This window comes from Aricia agestis, chromosome 9, assembly GCF_905147365.1.
Source record: "Aricia agestis chromosome 9, ilAriAges1.1, whole genome shotgun sequence".
NCBI lineage: Eukaryota > Metazoa > Arthropoda > Insecta > Lepidoptera > Lycaenidae > Aricia > Aricia agestis.
In genome coordinates, this window is record NC_056414.1 from 815,161 (window position 1) to 834,300 (window position 19,140).

Below are 19,140 nucleotides of genomic sequence, written 5' to 3' on the forward strand. Positions count from 1 at the left end.
ATGCATTTGATAAGAACAATCAATGTTAGCCGATTTGCTAGTGGCTAACTAGAAGCGGCTAACTGCTAGCGGCTAGCGGCTAGCAGATAGCCGATGGGATCGCTACACGTACGCATTCCGGACTCGATATCTCGCGATATTCCCACGAAACGCTCTATCCCAGGGCTGACAAAACTACACTAGCTTTTGCATGCGACTACGCTTCTTAATTCCAAAGAATTCCCAACGAAAAGTTTTTACAAATGTCAAGCGTTCTCTTACATGATTGTTGAAGATGCGATAAAATACGTGATATATTTTAATCCAGAGGGCCTCGACAAGCGGCAAGCGATTGTCGTAAACGCTAACGCCACTAAATGTATAGGATTTGACATAAGTACTCGCTAGCGAAGCGATGACTCATGTCAAATTGCATACATTTTGTTAGCGTTTACGATAATCGCTTGCCACTTGTCTACTAGGGCAGACGAATTAGCGTGTTATTCGCATAGACATTCGTTTGTACCAAAAACTTCAGGACAAAAATCGTTTATTCCTAAAGTATCTTCATATCTTTTTTGTAAATAGGTTTAGCGCTTCAAATGTTTTAGCATTAAAAGGCAAACACTTTCACATTTACAATATTAGTAATTTGGATATTTTTTTGAGTCAGCAATAAAATAGCATTTTACCGACACGTTCCAAATTTTGTATTAATAACATTTAACTAAAACAACATCTTAATTAATTGTGGGGTGTGTGTGTGAGAGCCTAAAAGTAAACACTGTGTCTGATTTGCTCCTCGAGTTTTTTAAAGAATTCCTAGTCCTCGGCTGCCGTATACACTAATACTTCAATGGATATCCTAAACAACACCTTGAAGACCTAAAGTAGCGTGCAGGTGAAGCTGAAACACAATCTTCAAGACACTTTTTTTGGCTGAAAAGGTACAGATTTTCAGTTTTGTCCTTGATCGGCTTACTCACACATAGAAGACGTTTTGAAAATTATCCAATCAGCAAAGATTTTAACGAAATAAACTATTTTTTCGTTATTAAATTTGTAAAAACAGCTGTCATACTTTGTTTATACCGCCTGAATTATTTGAACTGATTGACGTCTGACAGGTGACAACGCACCTTGAGTACTGTCACCGCACATAGACTATATTGCAGCGGTGTTGCCAGCCATACTTCTTCTTCTTCTTATAAACAGGCTTTTTTGCCACAAGAAATCCAAGTTGTGCAGAATGTCACAACAGTTATCTTTTCACTGCTCAGGATGTAATAATTACATAACCGAAGGGAAAATCAAATGCTCAAAGTGCCGACGTTTCTACGACACCGTGTGCGCAGACATCTCAGGCGAGGCGACACTGACCCCTGAGTTCACCTCGAACTGGACGTGCCAGGAATGCCGGTGCAAAATTCCTAGAGGGGATAACTCTGAAACCCCAATACGTTCTCGCACTACCCATCATAGCGAGCCTTCCATTGGGACTCCAGGTATTTTTTCTTCGCCAATGTCTATTGAAAATGTTACAACTGTTCGTGGATCTCGTCGAGCTCATGTTGAAGCTGTAAATGTCCCTAACGACCATAACATAATGCGAGAAATCATTAACGAAGAGCTAGTGAAAATTTTCGAACAAAAGGTGCCCGAAATTATCACTCGTGTTCTTGAGCCTTTTAATACTAAATTTATACAGACAGTGAATGTATTAAATCAAAAAATAGATAGTCTCCAAAAACAACTGCAGTCGTCAGGGTATAAAGCTAACTGTACTCCATCCTCCAGTGCAAGAGCTATGGAGACCTCCGCGAAGAAGCTCTCAGAAACCCAACCATCTACATGCCCCAATGCTGCAAAGAAAGGCCAAGCTGATTCCGATACCATAACATCTCGAGCTAAATCGTCTAAAAATGCCCGACCAAGACCAGATGCATATCCTTCTAAGCGAAATGCTGTCACTTTGCAGCCTAGCACCCATGCAACGCAGCCAGTCGCTCTGTCCGGCAATACTATTGATGACAAAAGAAACGATATACCATCCGCTTGGCAAGACACTTCCTCTCTGCCCCCAGCAACTGCCCAAAACACTACCTCCTTGGAAGAAACTGGCTGGACAGAAGTTCAAGGTAGGCGAACTCGGTCATCGTCCAGTTCCATCTTACGAGGGACGGCAGCGCCTGGAACAACTAACCTGCGAGCTAGTGAGAAATGGAAATATTTGCATCTCTACTATGTCAGAAAAGGGACGTCGGATGAAGAGATACGTGCACACCTTGACAATATCATTGGTGAAAAGAACACATGCACTGTAGATGCTCTCAATTCTCGTGGCAATTACGCTTCTTTCAAGTTGGGGGTACCAACTAGATTAGTGGATAAAGTTATGGCACCCCAAAATTGGACAGAAAATATTTGTATTAAGTACTGGCGCAGAAATTTTTTACACACAAAGGCCCAGTAGCTCACCCCGAATTCAAAATACCTACCATCACGCCCACTCCCAAAGTCCGAAATACAAACGTTCATATCCTGTACCAAAATGTAAGAGGTATCAAAACAAAACTTTCTACGTGGCGATCTAATATGATGATTACTGAACATGACCTTATAGCAGTGACCGAATCGTTCTTAGACACTTCGATTGATGATAATGAAATCTCTGCAGGCAACTGGAGCATATTACGCAGAGATAGATTATCTTTTGGAGGCGGAGTTTTGCTTGCATCTCGCCCAGGCATATCATTGAACCGATGTCGTCAACTCGAAACTGATCATGGGGAGGATTTATGGGCCTCTTTCTCCTATCTGGGCTCCTTAATTTACGTCTGCGTTGTTTACCTCAAGCCAACTGCAGCAGATGATGAGTATATGTCATGGTTCTACAAGGTCGAAGAAATAATTTCTAACTTGAAGGGACATTTCATAATTTTGGGAGACCTTAATATGAATAGTGCATCTGTTACCATAAAAAATTATTATTGTTATTTCTTAAGTTATTGTAATATGTATGATGTAAATGATGTGATGAATATGCATGGGAGTAAGTTGGATGTTGTTTTGACGCGGAAGGGCGCTGTCGCTAGTTGTGACTATGTACCGGGAATGGAACTGGTCCCGATTGACCTATATCATCCTCCTCTTGACGTTACTGTCTTCATCGTCTCGTGTAAGCCCACTGAGGCTATGGAACCTAGTAACGTCAACAAGCGGCATGATTATAATTTTACCAGAGCTGATTTTGTGCAATTATACCATACTCTGAAAACTGCCCCTTGGCACAATGTTCTAGATAATACTGATACCCATTCTGCTACCGATACATTTTATAACATCTTGTATAACGCTTTCGACACTTCTGTTCCCATGAAAAAAAGACAATCCTCGGGCAACAGGCGGTATCCTGTCTGGTTCACTGCAGATATACTTAGTGGTCTAAAACAAAAGAAACGACTGCATAATAAATGGAAACGTACTCGTTCTGAGCTAATCTACACTCAATTTAAGAACCTGCGTTCGGAACTGAAAATGAAAGTAAAGGCCGAGTATAGCTCCCATTGCTCTGCCATCGAAAGCAGATTGTTCAAATATCCAAAGCAATTTTGGCAGCACATTTCCAATTTAAAATCTAAGGGTGGGTTTGAACCAACTGTATCATTTAACGGTTCTTTCTATTCTGGAACTAAAAGTGCAGAAGCATTTGCTCGATACTTCTCTAGCGTTTTTCTCCCTGATGTACCTAAACTAGATCCCAATTTGGAGTCTGTAAATACAGTGGGAACTAATATAATTCTTCCGTCTTTAATCTATGGTGACGTAGAAAAGGCTATCGACAAGCTAAAAGCACACAGCTCGATAGGCACTGATAGTGTACCCCCATATGTCCTAAAAGCGTGCAAAGACATATTTACCGTTCCGTTATGTCACCTGTTCAACACATCACTCAAAGCCGGAATATATCCTGAACAATGGAAATTATCGAGGGTCATACCTATTCCCAAAACGAGCGATCGACTGTCTGTAGAAAACCACAGACCTATAGCTGTATTGCCTTCTGTTGCCAAAGTTTTTGAGCTGGTACTTCATAATATATTAATGAAACAGATCCGTGGAATTCTTTCTGACAACCAGCATGGTTTCCGTCCTGGTCGCTCTGTCAGTACGAATCTTCTAGCTCACGTTGACATAATTTCTAAGGCTCTTGACGCAGGCTATCAAGTGGACGTTCTATACTTTGATTTCTGCAAAGCCTTTGATAGAGTCGATAATGATGTCCTCCTCAAAAAGTTGAGCGCTCTTGGGTTCTCTCCTAGTCTTGTTCGTTTTTTCGCAGATTATCTTCGTGATCGGAAACAATTTGTGAGGTATGGATGTTTTGAGAGTGCCCCTTATCATACACGCTCTGGTGTTAGCCAAGGGTCAGTGTTGGGCCCACTCTTATTTCTTATATTTATTAACGATCTTACAACCATTCTTAAGTTTGCTAAGTGTTTACTGTATGCCGACGACCTCAAGATTATTATGATCATAAAATCTCTTTATGACTGTCTTCTTCTGCAAAAAGACTTGGATGCTGTACAATACTGGAGTATTTCCAACAACCTTTTGTTTAATATGAATAAGTGTAGCGTAATGACTTATGGGCGGAAGCTACACCCGATCATCTTTAATTATTCTATGGATGGTCATATTATTTCCCGTGTCCATAGTATCAAGGACTTAGGGGTGTACTTTGACAAAACTCTTACGTTTAGGGACCACATATATGAGACGGCTCAAGACAGTTTCAAACGTCTAGGTTTTGTACTCCGCAACGTTAAGGACTTTAAAAATCCCGCCGTTATAAAATTGCTATACAACGCACTAGTACGCAGCAAGCTAGAAACAAATGCGTGTGTCTGGGCTCCCTACACAGCTACATCAATTCTGATGCTGGAAAAAATCCAAAAGGCGTTTCTCAGATTTTTATTTAAGAAAGTGTACGGATACTACCCTTACATGTACCCAACTGGCTATCTCTTGGGTACCTTAGGTTACCAATCTCTAGAGGTCCGACGAGGCGTTGACCTACTATTGGTTGCCTTAAAAATCCTTCGCAATATAATCGATTGCCCTGAACTCCATGCCTTAATGTGCCGCTTGTTTGTGCCTGACAACTATCTAAAGCACCGTCCTAGCCGTCGGCCAAAATTATTCGCACTGCCGACATCTCGGACTGTCGCGAGAGCTGAGTCCCCGCTGTACCGAGCACTAAACTTGCTCAACGCCCTTCTGTCGGCTAATCCTGAATGTGATGTGTTTGTTGATAAGTGGTTGGATGTGAAGAGAGCATGTGTAGGATTTTGTGAAAGTAAGTACGAAAGGGTTTCTTCTATTACTATTTAATCTAATTTGTTTATGTATTGTAACAATGTCATAATTAATTTTAAGTTTTAATTTTAAGTCAAGATTGTAGTTAATTATTGTAATTGGGGTAACCCGTTTTAATTAACTTTAATAAATAAATAAATAAATAAATTAATTAAGACATCCAGTAATCAAAACCGCAACATGTCGGTCAAAGTAAACTAATAATAACAATATTTAATTGTTTTTTGGTTCGAAGTAATTGTACGTTTCTAATAATTCTTGAATAGAAAGCGTAACCGGTGATAGCTCCTAGCTATTTTGGAATATTTCGATGGCTTAAGATTATTGTATAAAACACAATTTAACTGTTTATATTTTTTCTTTGCATGAAATCAATATTCTAGGTGTAAAAATTAATTATAAAATTTGTCAATCTGTGGGTAAAAAAAGATAAGTTAATTTATAGACAGAACTGTGCCTTAAAAGTGCCTTTATTTTGAGTAATTTAACTTCCTGCACATTGCTTTTATTGTACTTTGAATAAATTGATTTAGACAGAATGAAAACAAAGCTGCAGGTGAAAACACTACAAAATTGAATGTCACCTATAAACCGCCCAATAAATAAGGGCTAATGGCACATCGATTTGTTAGGGTTAAACTTTTTATTTATATGAAAACATTTTGATAAGTTGAATCGTAGTAACTCTTCTCTAATCCATTTGGCGCAGCCCTGGCGGCGGTTATTTTCGTCACTAAATACATCTGCGTGATTCTATTTTATGTCGGTGGTGTTATCTCACACCGCGCTGATACCCCACCTCCCCCTGCCCCTCCCCCCGCCCGCTATTAGAGGTCTAATTGTCTCACACGAGATGGTCTGCGGGACGATTAATACCAAAAAGGTTGTGTGTGTATGTAAGAAATAGTCCAACAAGGTTAAAAGTTTTCTTAGCTACAATAATTCATCATCAGCGTTTCACTGCTTGACAATTTTGGGGTCCGTAGAAATCTTCATTGGACCCAGTTTCGCAGATTTGGGTTAAAATAACCCCACGCTAAATATTACATGACATCTTATAAATATAATATATTTTATATTGAATGAGGGAAATATTATTTTTTTGTTAAATTGACATTTTTTAATAAGGTTTAACTGTACCTGAGTGAGTATGCGTTTATATAGGATCGAGGACTAAAAAACTGTATGCAATTATTACTCTATAGTAATGTACAACTATTATAGTGAGGGCATAAGCCAAATTGCCACCGCAGTAGTCCCTATATCTCGTACATAAATCGCGCTGAACTTTACCATTACTTTATTAGTTCAAATAAACATAATGTAATAAACTCGTGTCTCCGGCCGTAGTGTCGTAACTGATTAATATAACCTTTTCGTTGAGTAGTTTTGGGCGCGTTAATGTCAAGTCTGACTTATGTTCCATTCAGCTTTCTCGAGTGGCCTGGCCTGAGGTGATTCAATTAGGGTTTTTATGATTGATGTACTCTTTGCCTCAATTTTCACCAAAAGCGACGTTGCCCTGGGCTACTCAGTTTTCATTGAATTTTGGGTTTTGGGAAGGGTATTATGCTGTCAAAGTAAATGTTACTTTGTCACTAAGGGCTGGCTCTCACTTGAGACGATACAGATATCTATCTTAAGACTGTCGCGTCTCAAGTGAGATTTGTATCAAGTTTTGTATAGCAATAATCGTATTGCTATACAAAACTTGATGCAAATATTTTGTATTGCCAAATGCCCAAACCAATCGTGTCTCAAGTAAACGGTCGTCTTTACTATGAGGTTACATAGCAGTTGCAAATTAGCAATAAACGCATTACACAGTTATTTAATAAGGTTTATAAGCAACAAAGTAACTAAGCTGGTGAGAATCACGATAAATCACAGTCACCTGCAGCACAAATAACATAATTGCTGCTTAGCTTAATATGTGAGAGTGTATGCGTGATACAATTTGATCAATGTAACTAATCCTATTAATTGTCTTGTATGTTTTTGTTATTTAGGCCAGAGACAATAGGTTACGAAATTATATTATACTTCGTAAAAATACATTTCGATCTACATGTTGTAAACAAAATAATTAAGCAGCCCTACCATAGGTTAGATTCTACCAAATTGTTTTGTATTCCCTTATTTTGGGGTTAATTTGTGACATTTAAATTGCAAGCATTATAGTCGCCTATACTAAGCTTTGTCTTTATTGAAATCAAAATGAATTAAAAACAAAGTAACGAATCTAGGTCCATGTTAAAAAGAAGTATTAATTATTTTCACAGCAAAAAACATTAACAGCAACGCTTGCTGTTACTGTTTTTTTGTTTTATCGGATGACAAAGAGAGCCCCTAACCAGCCCCACTTAACTAAGCATAGAACGTTAGAGTTTCTATCGTTTTTGGGGTATAGTGGCATTATTTATTTTTAGTGTCAAATTCTCTATATCTTACTGCTTTTCACCCACCAATATTGGCGGACATCTGCATCATGTTAAAAGACATAAGCCACACTCGTACAATAGAACAAGATAACTTTCCTAACGAGTCTGCCGCGGGACGCAGCGGCGCGCGACGCGATGCTGCGTCCCGCTCCACTTGCCGCGCTGTAATGCCGGATACCTGCAGCGGGGAGCAGAATACTAATTACCTGCACCTTGAGCTTTATCTAACGTCTGAATGAGAGCCGAGATATGGACGTTATACGGAGAGCATCGTAGACTGTAGTCGCACTTTGTATAAAGACGTCCTTATATCATTAACAAGGAATCTCGGTTCAAAACGCTTCTTTGGAATTGTTTGGAGCCGTTTTGATAGTTAAGCATAACTTTTTCTGTGTTTACTTTGAAATCATAGATTGTTATGCTAGACACATTGTATCCAGCAGAACAAAAATTAGTATGTCGCGCGTTAAGTAAACCTTAGGTCCAAAACATACCAACTAGCGTTTTTTTAACAACTTCGAACCTAAAATACCCCATGTTCTACCTCAAAACCAAAACAGTACTAACAGTATCAAAGCAACAGTTACTCATAGTTCATGCAGTGGTGTTGTCGGCCGTGGTCTATAAATCCGCGATGCTTCAGATATCGCCGATGACCGTTACCGCGCGCCTCCTCACTGCTACCTGCCGGTATACGGACACGAACTGTCACAGGCGTCTACTTTATTAACCAGCCAATTTGATACCTAGACCATTAATGCCGATGTATTGAAAAATATCAGGAAGTATTTAAGACCATTCCTATCGAATAATGAAATCCACCAATGAAAATCTAGAGTTAAAACTATTGTGTTTGCCAAAAAAATGTAGTTAGTGGGAAATGTGTAAGTAATTAAATATAACGTTTTCAAAAGAATTTCTTGTGCAAAATACTCAGCTTTTGCAAAATACCGCAAGTGTATTGCGGTATTTTGCAAAAGCTGAGGATCCACAAGACTAGAGGTCTAAGGGCAGGAGTGGAGTGGTCGCTTACCTTCAGGCAGTTTTTCTGCTCGTCATACTCTATTCACTTTATTACACTTTTAAATTACTCCTGAACAATCGTTACTACTGAAATGTAAGGAGTCAACTACTAATTACATCATCATCATGACACCGATGTGTAGTCGATGATGATTATTTCGATCACCGATTAATTTGTGTTATGCTAATCACAAATTGGTAAACCGACAATTTGGACTGGCCAATTAAAACGAGTTTTTGCCTTTGATTTAGTGAATTTGTTTAACCTAAAAGTCCATATAACGCAAAAGTTGTTAAGTATGTGGCAACACAGGACATTTAATTACTATTTACGATATAAAAAACATGGCAACACAGATTGTCCTGAATAGTTTGAAAAAAGGAAAATCTATATTTTGCGCGAATTCAACATTTCAAATCTTATTTACACTGAAACAGAATTTAATTTATACAGTCCAGTAAAAATATGAGAAGTCTGCCGCATTGTAGAGACTAAAGATGATGAAAATAGAATTAATTAATCATTATTATTCCATATCAATTAGTCGAATGAATACATGGCCCAACTTCAGAGTTACTAATATGATATGGCTATGAACCTCTCTATAACCATTTCGAAATTTGAGGCGAGATATTGACTAAGCGCTACATTTTCTTGTACGAAGATTATATTATCATTTTATTGTACCTCGTAAGTCGTACGATGTCCCTTTAAAAAATATTTTTCACATGTCAGTTCAGTAACAGATTCAATTATCTAGTAAGAACATGCGAAACAAATTTAATAGTAATTCGTCAACAAACTTGCAAGTTGCAACATTACAAACTAGATTGTGTCGCTACACCCAGGTGGCCACTCCCTTCCTTATTACAAGGGGGTAGGGTTCAAAATAGCTGACAACATTCAAGCGTTAGAAAGTAATTTCTATAATTGTTTTTGCTGGTATTAAAGCGATATGTTTAAGTTTTTATTACGTTGTGTAAGTTGATAAGGGTCTTGTAATTCTGACGGCTCGGTTACATTAGTTCATAACGTACCTCATATGTAAGTTATTAAAAAGAAATAGCAAAACAACTAGAAGAACTTTAGTTCTTTCGATTATATAATTATATCATCGAAAACAAACATCACATATTTAATCAACATTTTATCAATTTTATCAATCAACATTAAACTTAATTTCACTTAACAAAGAAATAGAAATTTAAAATATATCTTTATTACAGTTTTTTAAGTGAAAATTTCTTTAGCGGCATTGTGAACCTTTTTTGGAAGGGTGAAAAAAGTTTCGACCTTTTTTTCGTAAGACGGGGGATAGGAGACTGCCATCGCATAGGAGAGGAAGCAAAACCCAACTCTCCTTCTACCGTCTGACGAAAAGTGTGCCCTTTTACCGTAGCCAAAGTCCCTTTCGTTAAAAATGATGACGAAATTCGTTATCAAAATGTATGGTATTTGACATTAGTCTTCGCAAGCGAAATGTCATACATTTTGATAACGATTTTCGTCATCATTTTTAGGGTTCCGTACCTCAAAAGGAAAAAACGGAACCCTTATAGGATCACTTTGTTGTCCGTCTGTCCGTCCGTCCGTCTGTCAAGACCCTTTTTCTCAGGAACGCGTGGAGGTATGAAGCTGAAATTTATATCAATTACTCAGGTCTACTGTCCCTTGAAGCTGTGAAAAAATCAAACTTCTAAGCCAACGCAATCAAAAGATACAGCCGTTTATGCCGCAAATTTTCGACACTTGCAAGGGAATCAAAACCTACAGGGTGCTTCCCGTGAACTCAGAATCTTGAAATTTGGTACGAAGCAACGTCTTATAGCATAGATAAAGGAAAAATTACGAAAACCATAAATTTTTAGTTACATCACATAATATATTTTTTTTTAATAATTTTAAACTTACTACCCATTTCCTCATAAACGCGTAGAGGTATTAAATTGAAATTCATACCAAATACTCAGGTCTATAATACCTTTAAGCTGTCGGAACCCTCGGTGCGCGAGTCCGACTCGCACTTGGCCGGTTTTTAACGAAAGATATTTGTCTAAGGGGGCTGCTGTTATGTTTTCATTTCTACGTTCCCATTGTTTTTCTTAATGAACTACAAAACTGTGAGTAAAATAATCTAACGTAGCGGCTTCTATTAAAAAATAAAAAACACGTAGAACTCAATCTTTTACCAAACGACGTCATGTAGACGCATGTGGCGCTAACGGCCCTAGCACATGTGAACAATACGCGAATCGTACGGAAAGTGAAAACAACCGGTATGGGATACTGTTGACTTTCGTTGGGTAACTGATAGCTGATAGGCCAGATGACCGCGGTCGCTGAACCGCTAATGTCAACTGGGGTATAAATAGATTATTGATTAAAATATTTAGTATGATAGAGTAAAAAGTAATTTTAGTAATTGAAAAGTGAATTTTTATCAATAAATAATAGGAAAAAACAAATAAAGTATTTGTAACAAACTTTAAATTATTGCGGCGCGCGTTTATGTCTAATGAACTAAAAATATAAAGACTACAAATAGATTATATCACATTCTATTATGCTTTTAAATGGTATGACCATATTATATGATTTCACAAGTGGTGATGTAGCACAGACCAGTGATTAGATCTTACTTAATGTTTTGGTTAAGGCTAGATTAGGCATTGATTAGACCTTAGTTTCTTCGTTCTTTCTACTACGTTTAAAAAGAGTATTTATGATACCTATTTTGAATAAAAATATATTTTATGTATTTTATTTTGTTAAAACATGGGCTTGAACGTAGTATTTGTAAGCAATTTATTCTTTAATCTCTATACATACGTATTTGTTCTATATATTATGTAATATTATGTATATAATATATAAGCTTTTTTACCCAACATAAAAAGAATGCCCAAATCTAACAGATCGTATCACGTCCTCATAATGTCCAGTAAATGTGAAGGTGAAGGCATATCACGCTCAACAGTCGACACACCGCCGACCGCCCGCGACACCGTTCGCTGCTTGCCCCTTGTCTTGTGCCAGCGGATTAAGAGGAGTCCACACCGCCGTTTTTCCATACAAACGCTGTTTCCTCCCTGGATAATGCCGGTAGAGTTATTATTTTTTTCCTGAATATCTATGGCCACTGTTAGCATGTCCCTATGTTTTCATATTTTTACTAATTTTATTATTAAAAAAGATAAGAACGTCCAAAAACCCAAAAAAAATGGCAAGATTCTCCTCTGTGTTCAAACACTCAGAAAACAAAACTGGATAAAATATACAAAAAAAAAAAAAAAAAACATAGGAACATAGCTCAAGCCTTGTTTTAATTCTTAATGAAAAAAGTACTCAAATCGGTTAAGTTTTGGAGAAGGAATCAGCGGACAACGAATCGAAGATTTTCTGTTCTTTTATTAGAACTTTTGTCGTGTTGTCTCTATCGCGCTCTGCGGTGGGAGACTTGAGATTGGTGAGACAGCAATAAATTTTCAAATATCTATTTTCAATTTCTCTCGCCCCTGGTGTATCCTCTTAAGGAAATTAATAATATTAAAGATATATTATTATTTATTTAGCTATTAGTAAATTGCAGAACTTTAATCCAGAAACCATAAGGACAGAAGAAAGAAACCACAAATTAATATTTGTCATTTTACAGGATATTTTTAATATCTATTATTATGACTATTTTCACAGTTTTTGTTACGTGGGAGAGCCATGCTTCGGCACGAATGGACCGACTCGATCGGAGAAATACCACAGGCTCACAGAAACCCGACATGAAACAGCCGATGTGTTTCGCCGAGTGAGAGAGTTTACCGGAGGCCCAATCCCCTACCCTATTATATACAAAGACATGAATTATGATTATTGTTGGACATCAAACGGTCTTGTATATCTACGTAAGAAGCAAGGTGATCCATATGTTTTAGTAAAAAGCGAGGCCCAGCTTCAGCAATTAAAAAACAAATGACTGATAGTGCGTGTAACTAGATATCCGATGGCTATGTGTGTTATAATCAAAACTTTTGTGAGAACTGCCATAGGCGGTGTTCTAAGTGTTAAATATTGTATAGCATTAAGTAGATTTTATTGCATTAGTGTACAAATTATTACCCATCATTATTATTACAGCTTGCCTACTTTCATACACTTGTACAATTTCAGACATACACATAAATTCCAAAAAGAGCTTCAGACACAGTTTTTAAGAATTATTCAGTACACCATGCCTGAAACGCTTAATTTTCATGCTGACTATCTAACTTCATTTAAATTGAAATATAATGGATAATATTCAACTGCAAAATGATATAGACAGCTCCTCTAAAATTCCATGTAAATTAATTAATAATCCTAAAAATCTTAAACACGAAATTGAAAATTTTAAAATCGGTAAAGAACTTAAATTAAACATCATCTCTTTTAATATCAGAAGCGCCAATAAAAATTTAGACAACTTCCTTATATTTCTTACTAGATTAGATATAGATATAGATGTGATCGTCCTATCAGAATGCTGGTGTAATGAGGATTCAGTTCCCCCTGTAATTGATGGATACGCTATGTCTTATACTCAGCGTAGTTTTAATCAAAATGATGGTGTTATCATGTACATTCGAAATACCATAAATGCCTCGGTACGAGAAGTGGAACTAGACGAAGCCAATGGTTTAATGGCGAGTATAAGTAATACTACTGTTACGTGCTAGGGTTCGAAGATTTGGAGAGAAAGACCTGGTGACTCTCTTGAAGACTTTATTAACACTGCACTAAACACTAGGTCACAACACTTAGCACTAAGTCCAAACACAAATCACTAGGTCCAATCACTAAGCACTATCACTGTCCTAGGTCGTAGCCAAGTCGCAGGTTTCACTGGTTCACTCACTATTGATCACTTGATGTCGCCTCGAAGATCGCTTAGATTAAACTGAATTCCGGGGCTGCCTGCGGCTCTTTTTATATGGCGAGACGAATTCCAGAAATTTCCCGATTCACGTAAACAAGTAAACAACCGTGGGAAATTTCTAGGCGGCTCGGGCATGTACCACAATAAAACTGCCGTCCTTGCGATAAGTGCAGTAAGTTGAATTTAATTTAGACCTTATGGACTCAGTCATAAGGTCTAAATTCAAACACGCTAACAAATAAAGGGTAAACACGTAAACAAACATTGGACCTTTTTAGAAGGTTCGAGTATGTACTTGCGCACCACGTGTCCGTATACCATGTACCGTAACACTACTCCCCTCTTAGAGATGCTCGTCCCGAGCATCATTGTTACTGCCATGGTAACGCGCCAGACGGTTCCTACGACTACTCCTGGTCTGTGGTCCCTTTACAGCAGCGCAAGTAATACATCTGTGGCACCAATCCTGCACATCATCTCTCCAATGCAACCAGAAGAATCGTTCTCGCACTTTCCTTAGCATCCTCTTGACGCCTAGATGACTCCCTGATACGCCCTCATGTATCTCGCGGAGAACATCTGGTACTCTTGCCCTTGGGACAATTATCTGAAAATAGAACTCTCTGCCGTTAGCCTTCTGCCATTTCCGGTAGAGTATTCCGTTTTGAAGTATCAGACTGTCCCATTGCTCCCAGTACGCCTTAGTGACAGCGCCAGTGGGTGCAACCTCACTCCAGATTGGTTTTATGTCACCCCGTTTCTTCCATGTGATGATGTGCCGAAGGTCGTCATCTTTTTCTTGAGCCTTTCTCATAGCTTCATTCTCCATGTGCCCCAAATTACTTGTTCTCTTTGTTCCGCTCCGTGCCTGGGAGGTAACAGTTACCGGGGCTTTCTCCGCGTCATCCAGTACTCGCCCCTTAGTTCTGGATTCTATTCGTTCCCCATGACTCCGGGTAGGGGACGAAACCGCTTGCTTCTTCAACTCCTCCATTTGTTCCTCGATCTTTTTTATCCTTGCCATCTGGGTCTTCTTCTGCGGACAGTTTAGCTGAAGATGGCCCCTCTCACCACACTTATAGCACATGGCTTCAAGTCTTTTCCTCGTAGAAGCCTTAACTTCCTTGACTTCTTCAGAGACCTTGTGGATCTTATGGGTCTGCCGTATGTCATGGCGCACAGCCTCGACTTCCAAAGCATGCGCTAATGCTTCCTTTAGCGAGGTATGGTGACCAAGTCTTACTGCAGCCCTGACCTCCAAGTCTTTGATTCCGTCGACAAATCCTTGAACAATATTTGTGTCGACCATCTTGGTGTCGGCTCCTGGATATGCCTTCCTGACGAGTTTTTCAATTTCCAACGCCCATTGTTGAAGTCCTTCTCCTGAACGTTGGACTCTGTCACGCAGTTGGGCACGGAACACGTGCTCCAGGTGTCGCTCCCCGTATCTGGATTCCAGTGCCTCCATCAGGTCTTGGAAACCATTTCCCGTATGTGGCAGTGCCTCCAGAACCGACACAGCTTGCCCTCTGAGTGCAACAGTGAGAGCGGTCAAGCATTGCTCCTCCGTCCATCCGTTTGCGGTAGCAACAGTCTGAAATTGCCGACGATAAGCGTTCCAAGAAGTAGTGCCGTCGTACGGTGGCACCTTTACTCTTGGTCCTTGCGCCACACCAGTGACTCCACTAGACACCGCAACTCCCGTAGTTTCTAGGCGCACTACTCTCTTCTGTAGTTCTGTGAATCCGGTTTTCAAATTTTCCACAACCGTCTCTAACCCAGTAACTCGTTCTTTCATTACGTCGACATCTTTACGAAGCTTAAACACCGTGTCACTGACATCCTTTATAGCTCCAAGCGCTTTTTCTTGGAGGTCTTTTTGTTGCTCTTGTGATTCTCGAATCGCTCTGATTTCAGCACCGAGCTTGCGTTCTTGTGACTCTTGTAAAGCGCCAAGCTTGCGGTCTTGTGCCTCCATCATTGCCTTTTGAGAATCTTTCAACGCCTGACTTTCAGCTTTTTGAGACTCCTGCAAAGCGCCGAACTTGCGGTCTTGTGATTCTTGCAGAGCCTGAATTAACTCAATTAGGCTTTGTAATTGGGGAGCCACTTGAGGGGCCGCAGAAGCTACGGGCGATGCATGGTGGCTGGAGCCAGTAGGCAGGGGTTGAGCAGACGGAGCTCGGTGGGCGGAGCTAGTGGGCGTGGCCTGGTGGGCGGAGCCAGTGGGCGTGGCCATGCCCAAAGTGGGCGGAGCCTGAGGGGCGTGGCCAGTGGGCGTGTCCCGGTGGGCGGAGCCAGTGGGCGTGGCCATGCCCAAAGTGGGCGGAGCCTGAGGGGCGTGGCCAGTGGGCGTGTCCCGGTGGGCGGAGCCAGCGGGCGTGGCTTCAGCCAAAGTGGGTGGAGCCTGGTGGGCGTGGCCAGTGGGCGGAGCCATGTGGGCGGGGCCAGTGGGTGGGGCCTGTCCCTCAGTGGGCGGAGCTTGGTCCCCAGTGGGTGTGGCCTCCGCAACTCCTCTCTCGGAGTCAATGGCAGCAGCTCGCTGCGCCCTTGTCCTGACACTCCCCTTGAAGTCCTCTCTCGGAGTCAATGGCATCTCCAAATCGCACTTCTGACACCAGTTGTTACGTGCTAGGGTTCGAAGATTTGGAGAGAAAGACCTGGTGACTCTCTTGAAGACTTTATTAACACTGCACTAAACACTAGGTCACAACACTTAGCACTAAGTCCAAACACAAATCACTAGGTCCAATCACTAAGCACTATCACTGTCCTAGGTCGTAGCCAAGTCGCAGGTTTCACTGGTTCACTCACTATTGATCACTTGATGTCGCCTCGAAGATCGCTTAGATTAAACTGAATTCCGGGGCTGCCTGCGGCTCTTTTTATATGGCGAGACGAATTCCAGAAATTTCCCGATTCACGTAAACAAGTAAACAACCGTGGGAAATTTCTAGGCGGCTCGGGCATGTACCACAATAAAACTGCCGTCCTTGCGATAAGTGCAGTAAGTTGAATTTAATTTAGACCTTATGGACTCAGTCATAAGGTCTAAATTCAAACACGCTAACAAATAAAGGGTAAACACGTAAACAAACATTGGACCTTTTTAGAAGGTTCGAGTATGTACTTGCGCACCACGTGTCCGTATACCATGTACCGTAACACTACTATAATTGGAGTATACCGCCCCTATGGCTTTAAACATTTAAACGTTTTTCTAGATTCCCTGGACAAACTTTTAACCTCCACCAAAACACAAAATGTAATACTTACTGGTGACATTAATATTGACACTATTGACACTACAAATAGTAATAGCAGGGATTATTTAGAGATTATAGGCTCCCACGGTTTATACAAAGCCATTGAATACCCGACTCACGGGCGCACTTGCCTAGACCACTTCATGTGTAAACTAGTTCTAGATGCTCAATGCTACGTAATCGAAGCGGACATTACAGATCACTTTCCAATCGTACTGAGCATTTCACACCCTGACAAAGTGACAACAGCAAAATTAAAGTCTGCTACTAGAACCAAAATAGACTTTAATGCGCTAAAAAATGCTATTGATGAAAAAGAGTGGAATCCTTTTCTAGCACTGGATGACCCAAATATTGCAGCAAAAATACTCACTGAAACTCTTCAAGATCTCGTGATACGATATACTTCCTCAACCACCTTTACTAAAAGAAAGATACCCTTAAAGCCCTGGATTACTCCAAGCATCATTAAGTGCCTTAAAATTAGAGATAAGATGCATAAAATATCCAAAAAGTATCCAGATAACGAACATCTAAAACAACAATATTTGAACTACCGCAATGTATGTAATCTGACTGTAAAAAACTTAAAAATAAACTATTATAGAGACAAATTTAATAAAAATACAAAAAATTTAAAACGCACCTGGGAAACTGTAAAAGAATTTTAACGTTGTTAGTGGCGGCCGAAAAGGAAGATCTTCCGACCGAGCGAGATAGCATGCTCGGTCAGGCCGAAGCCCACTGACGTCATTTCAGACGTTGTATATATCTTGCCGTTCTCCGAAACTTCGATAGCGCGATGCAGGAATGTTAGGCGAATTGTGGGTACCGCCACATCACTCCCCCCCGAAGACCTGTGGTATTCTTCGATGCGCTTGTGTTGTCAGGTGTGGGCCGAAGCTACGCGTGCAATGACCAGGAGAGGGACCCCGTGCTCTGCTTGCTGACCGGTCGTTGTAGCCTATGGCTGCCCCGTTCAAGCCAGACGCGGGTTCGACCGGCGCGGACCTGCAACGCGGCTTATGGTCGAGGCGACCCGGTTATGCTTGATGTCTGCTGACGTGGTGCGGAGGGGCGGGGAGTATTGATGATGATTGATGTCCAGAAGGATGCGTGTTCTTGTCGGTGGTCACCAATTTAACGTTGTTAGTGGCGGCCGAAAAGGAAGATCTTCCGACCGAGCGAGATAGCATGCTCGGTCAGGCCGAAGCCCACTGACGTCATTTCAGACGTTGTATATATCTTGCCGTTCTCCGAAACTTCGATAGCGCGATGCAGGAATGTTAGGCGAATTGTGGGTACCGCCACAGAATTATGTAATTTAAAAAACACACGAACAACTGCTTCCTCCCTGCTAAAACTTGCACCATCTCCAACTGAATCACTTGATGTTGTTAACAATTATTTCACATCTATTGGTGGAAAACTAGCTTCTGACATCTTAACAAAAACTAGATCAAATGAATCCGATTTACTAAATAAGGGATCCCCATAACTGAACGTTAATTCTATGTCATTAACCCCCACAGATTTCAGGGAAATAGATAAGATAATTCTTAATCTAAAAAGTAATAGTGCTCCTGGAATAGACACTATATCTACCACAGTCCTAAGGAATTCACATAAAATTCTATCCAGCCTGATTTCCCATCTCTGCAACCTGAGCTTTATTAATGGTACATTTCCTGATATATTTAAAAAAGCTGTCGTAATCCCAGTGTACAAGGGTGGCGGTATTGATTCTGTGTCAAACTTTAGGCCTATATCATTACTTAGTACTATCAGTAAAATCATAGAAAAAACATTTAATACAAGGCTCATAAAATTCTTAGAAACTAAAAAACTGTTAGCAAGTTCTCAATTTGGCTTTCGATCGGGCAAATGTACTGAGGATGCAGTCTCAAAGTTCTCAGAAATAGTTACACAATCTCTTGATAGAGGCCAAAGATGTGTAGCTATATTTTTGGACCTCAAAAAAGCGTTCGACACAGTTTCGATACCGCTACTGTTGGCAAAGCTGGAGAAGATGGGTATACGTGGGTTGCCGTTGGAATGGCTCCGAGACTATTTATCATTGAGAAGTCAAATTGTAAGAGTGGAGAAAGTCTATAGTTCCGATGCTAAAATAACCTATGGAAT

At 40.1% G+C, this 19,140-nt stretch overlaps 1 protein-coding gene across 1 annotated transcript in view; it reads left to right on the forward strand.

The window, feature by feature from the left end:
* The window catches only part of LOC121730043, a 123,782-nt gene that overhangs the window by 25,980 nt on the left and 78,662 nt on the right, over positions 1 to 19,140 (forward strand). The window lies entirely within an intron of this gene.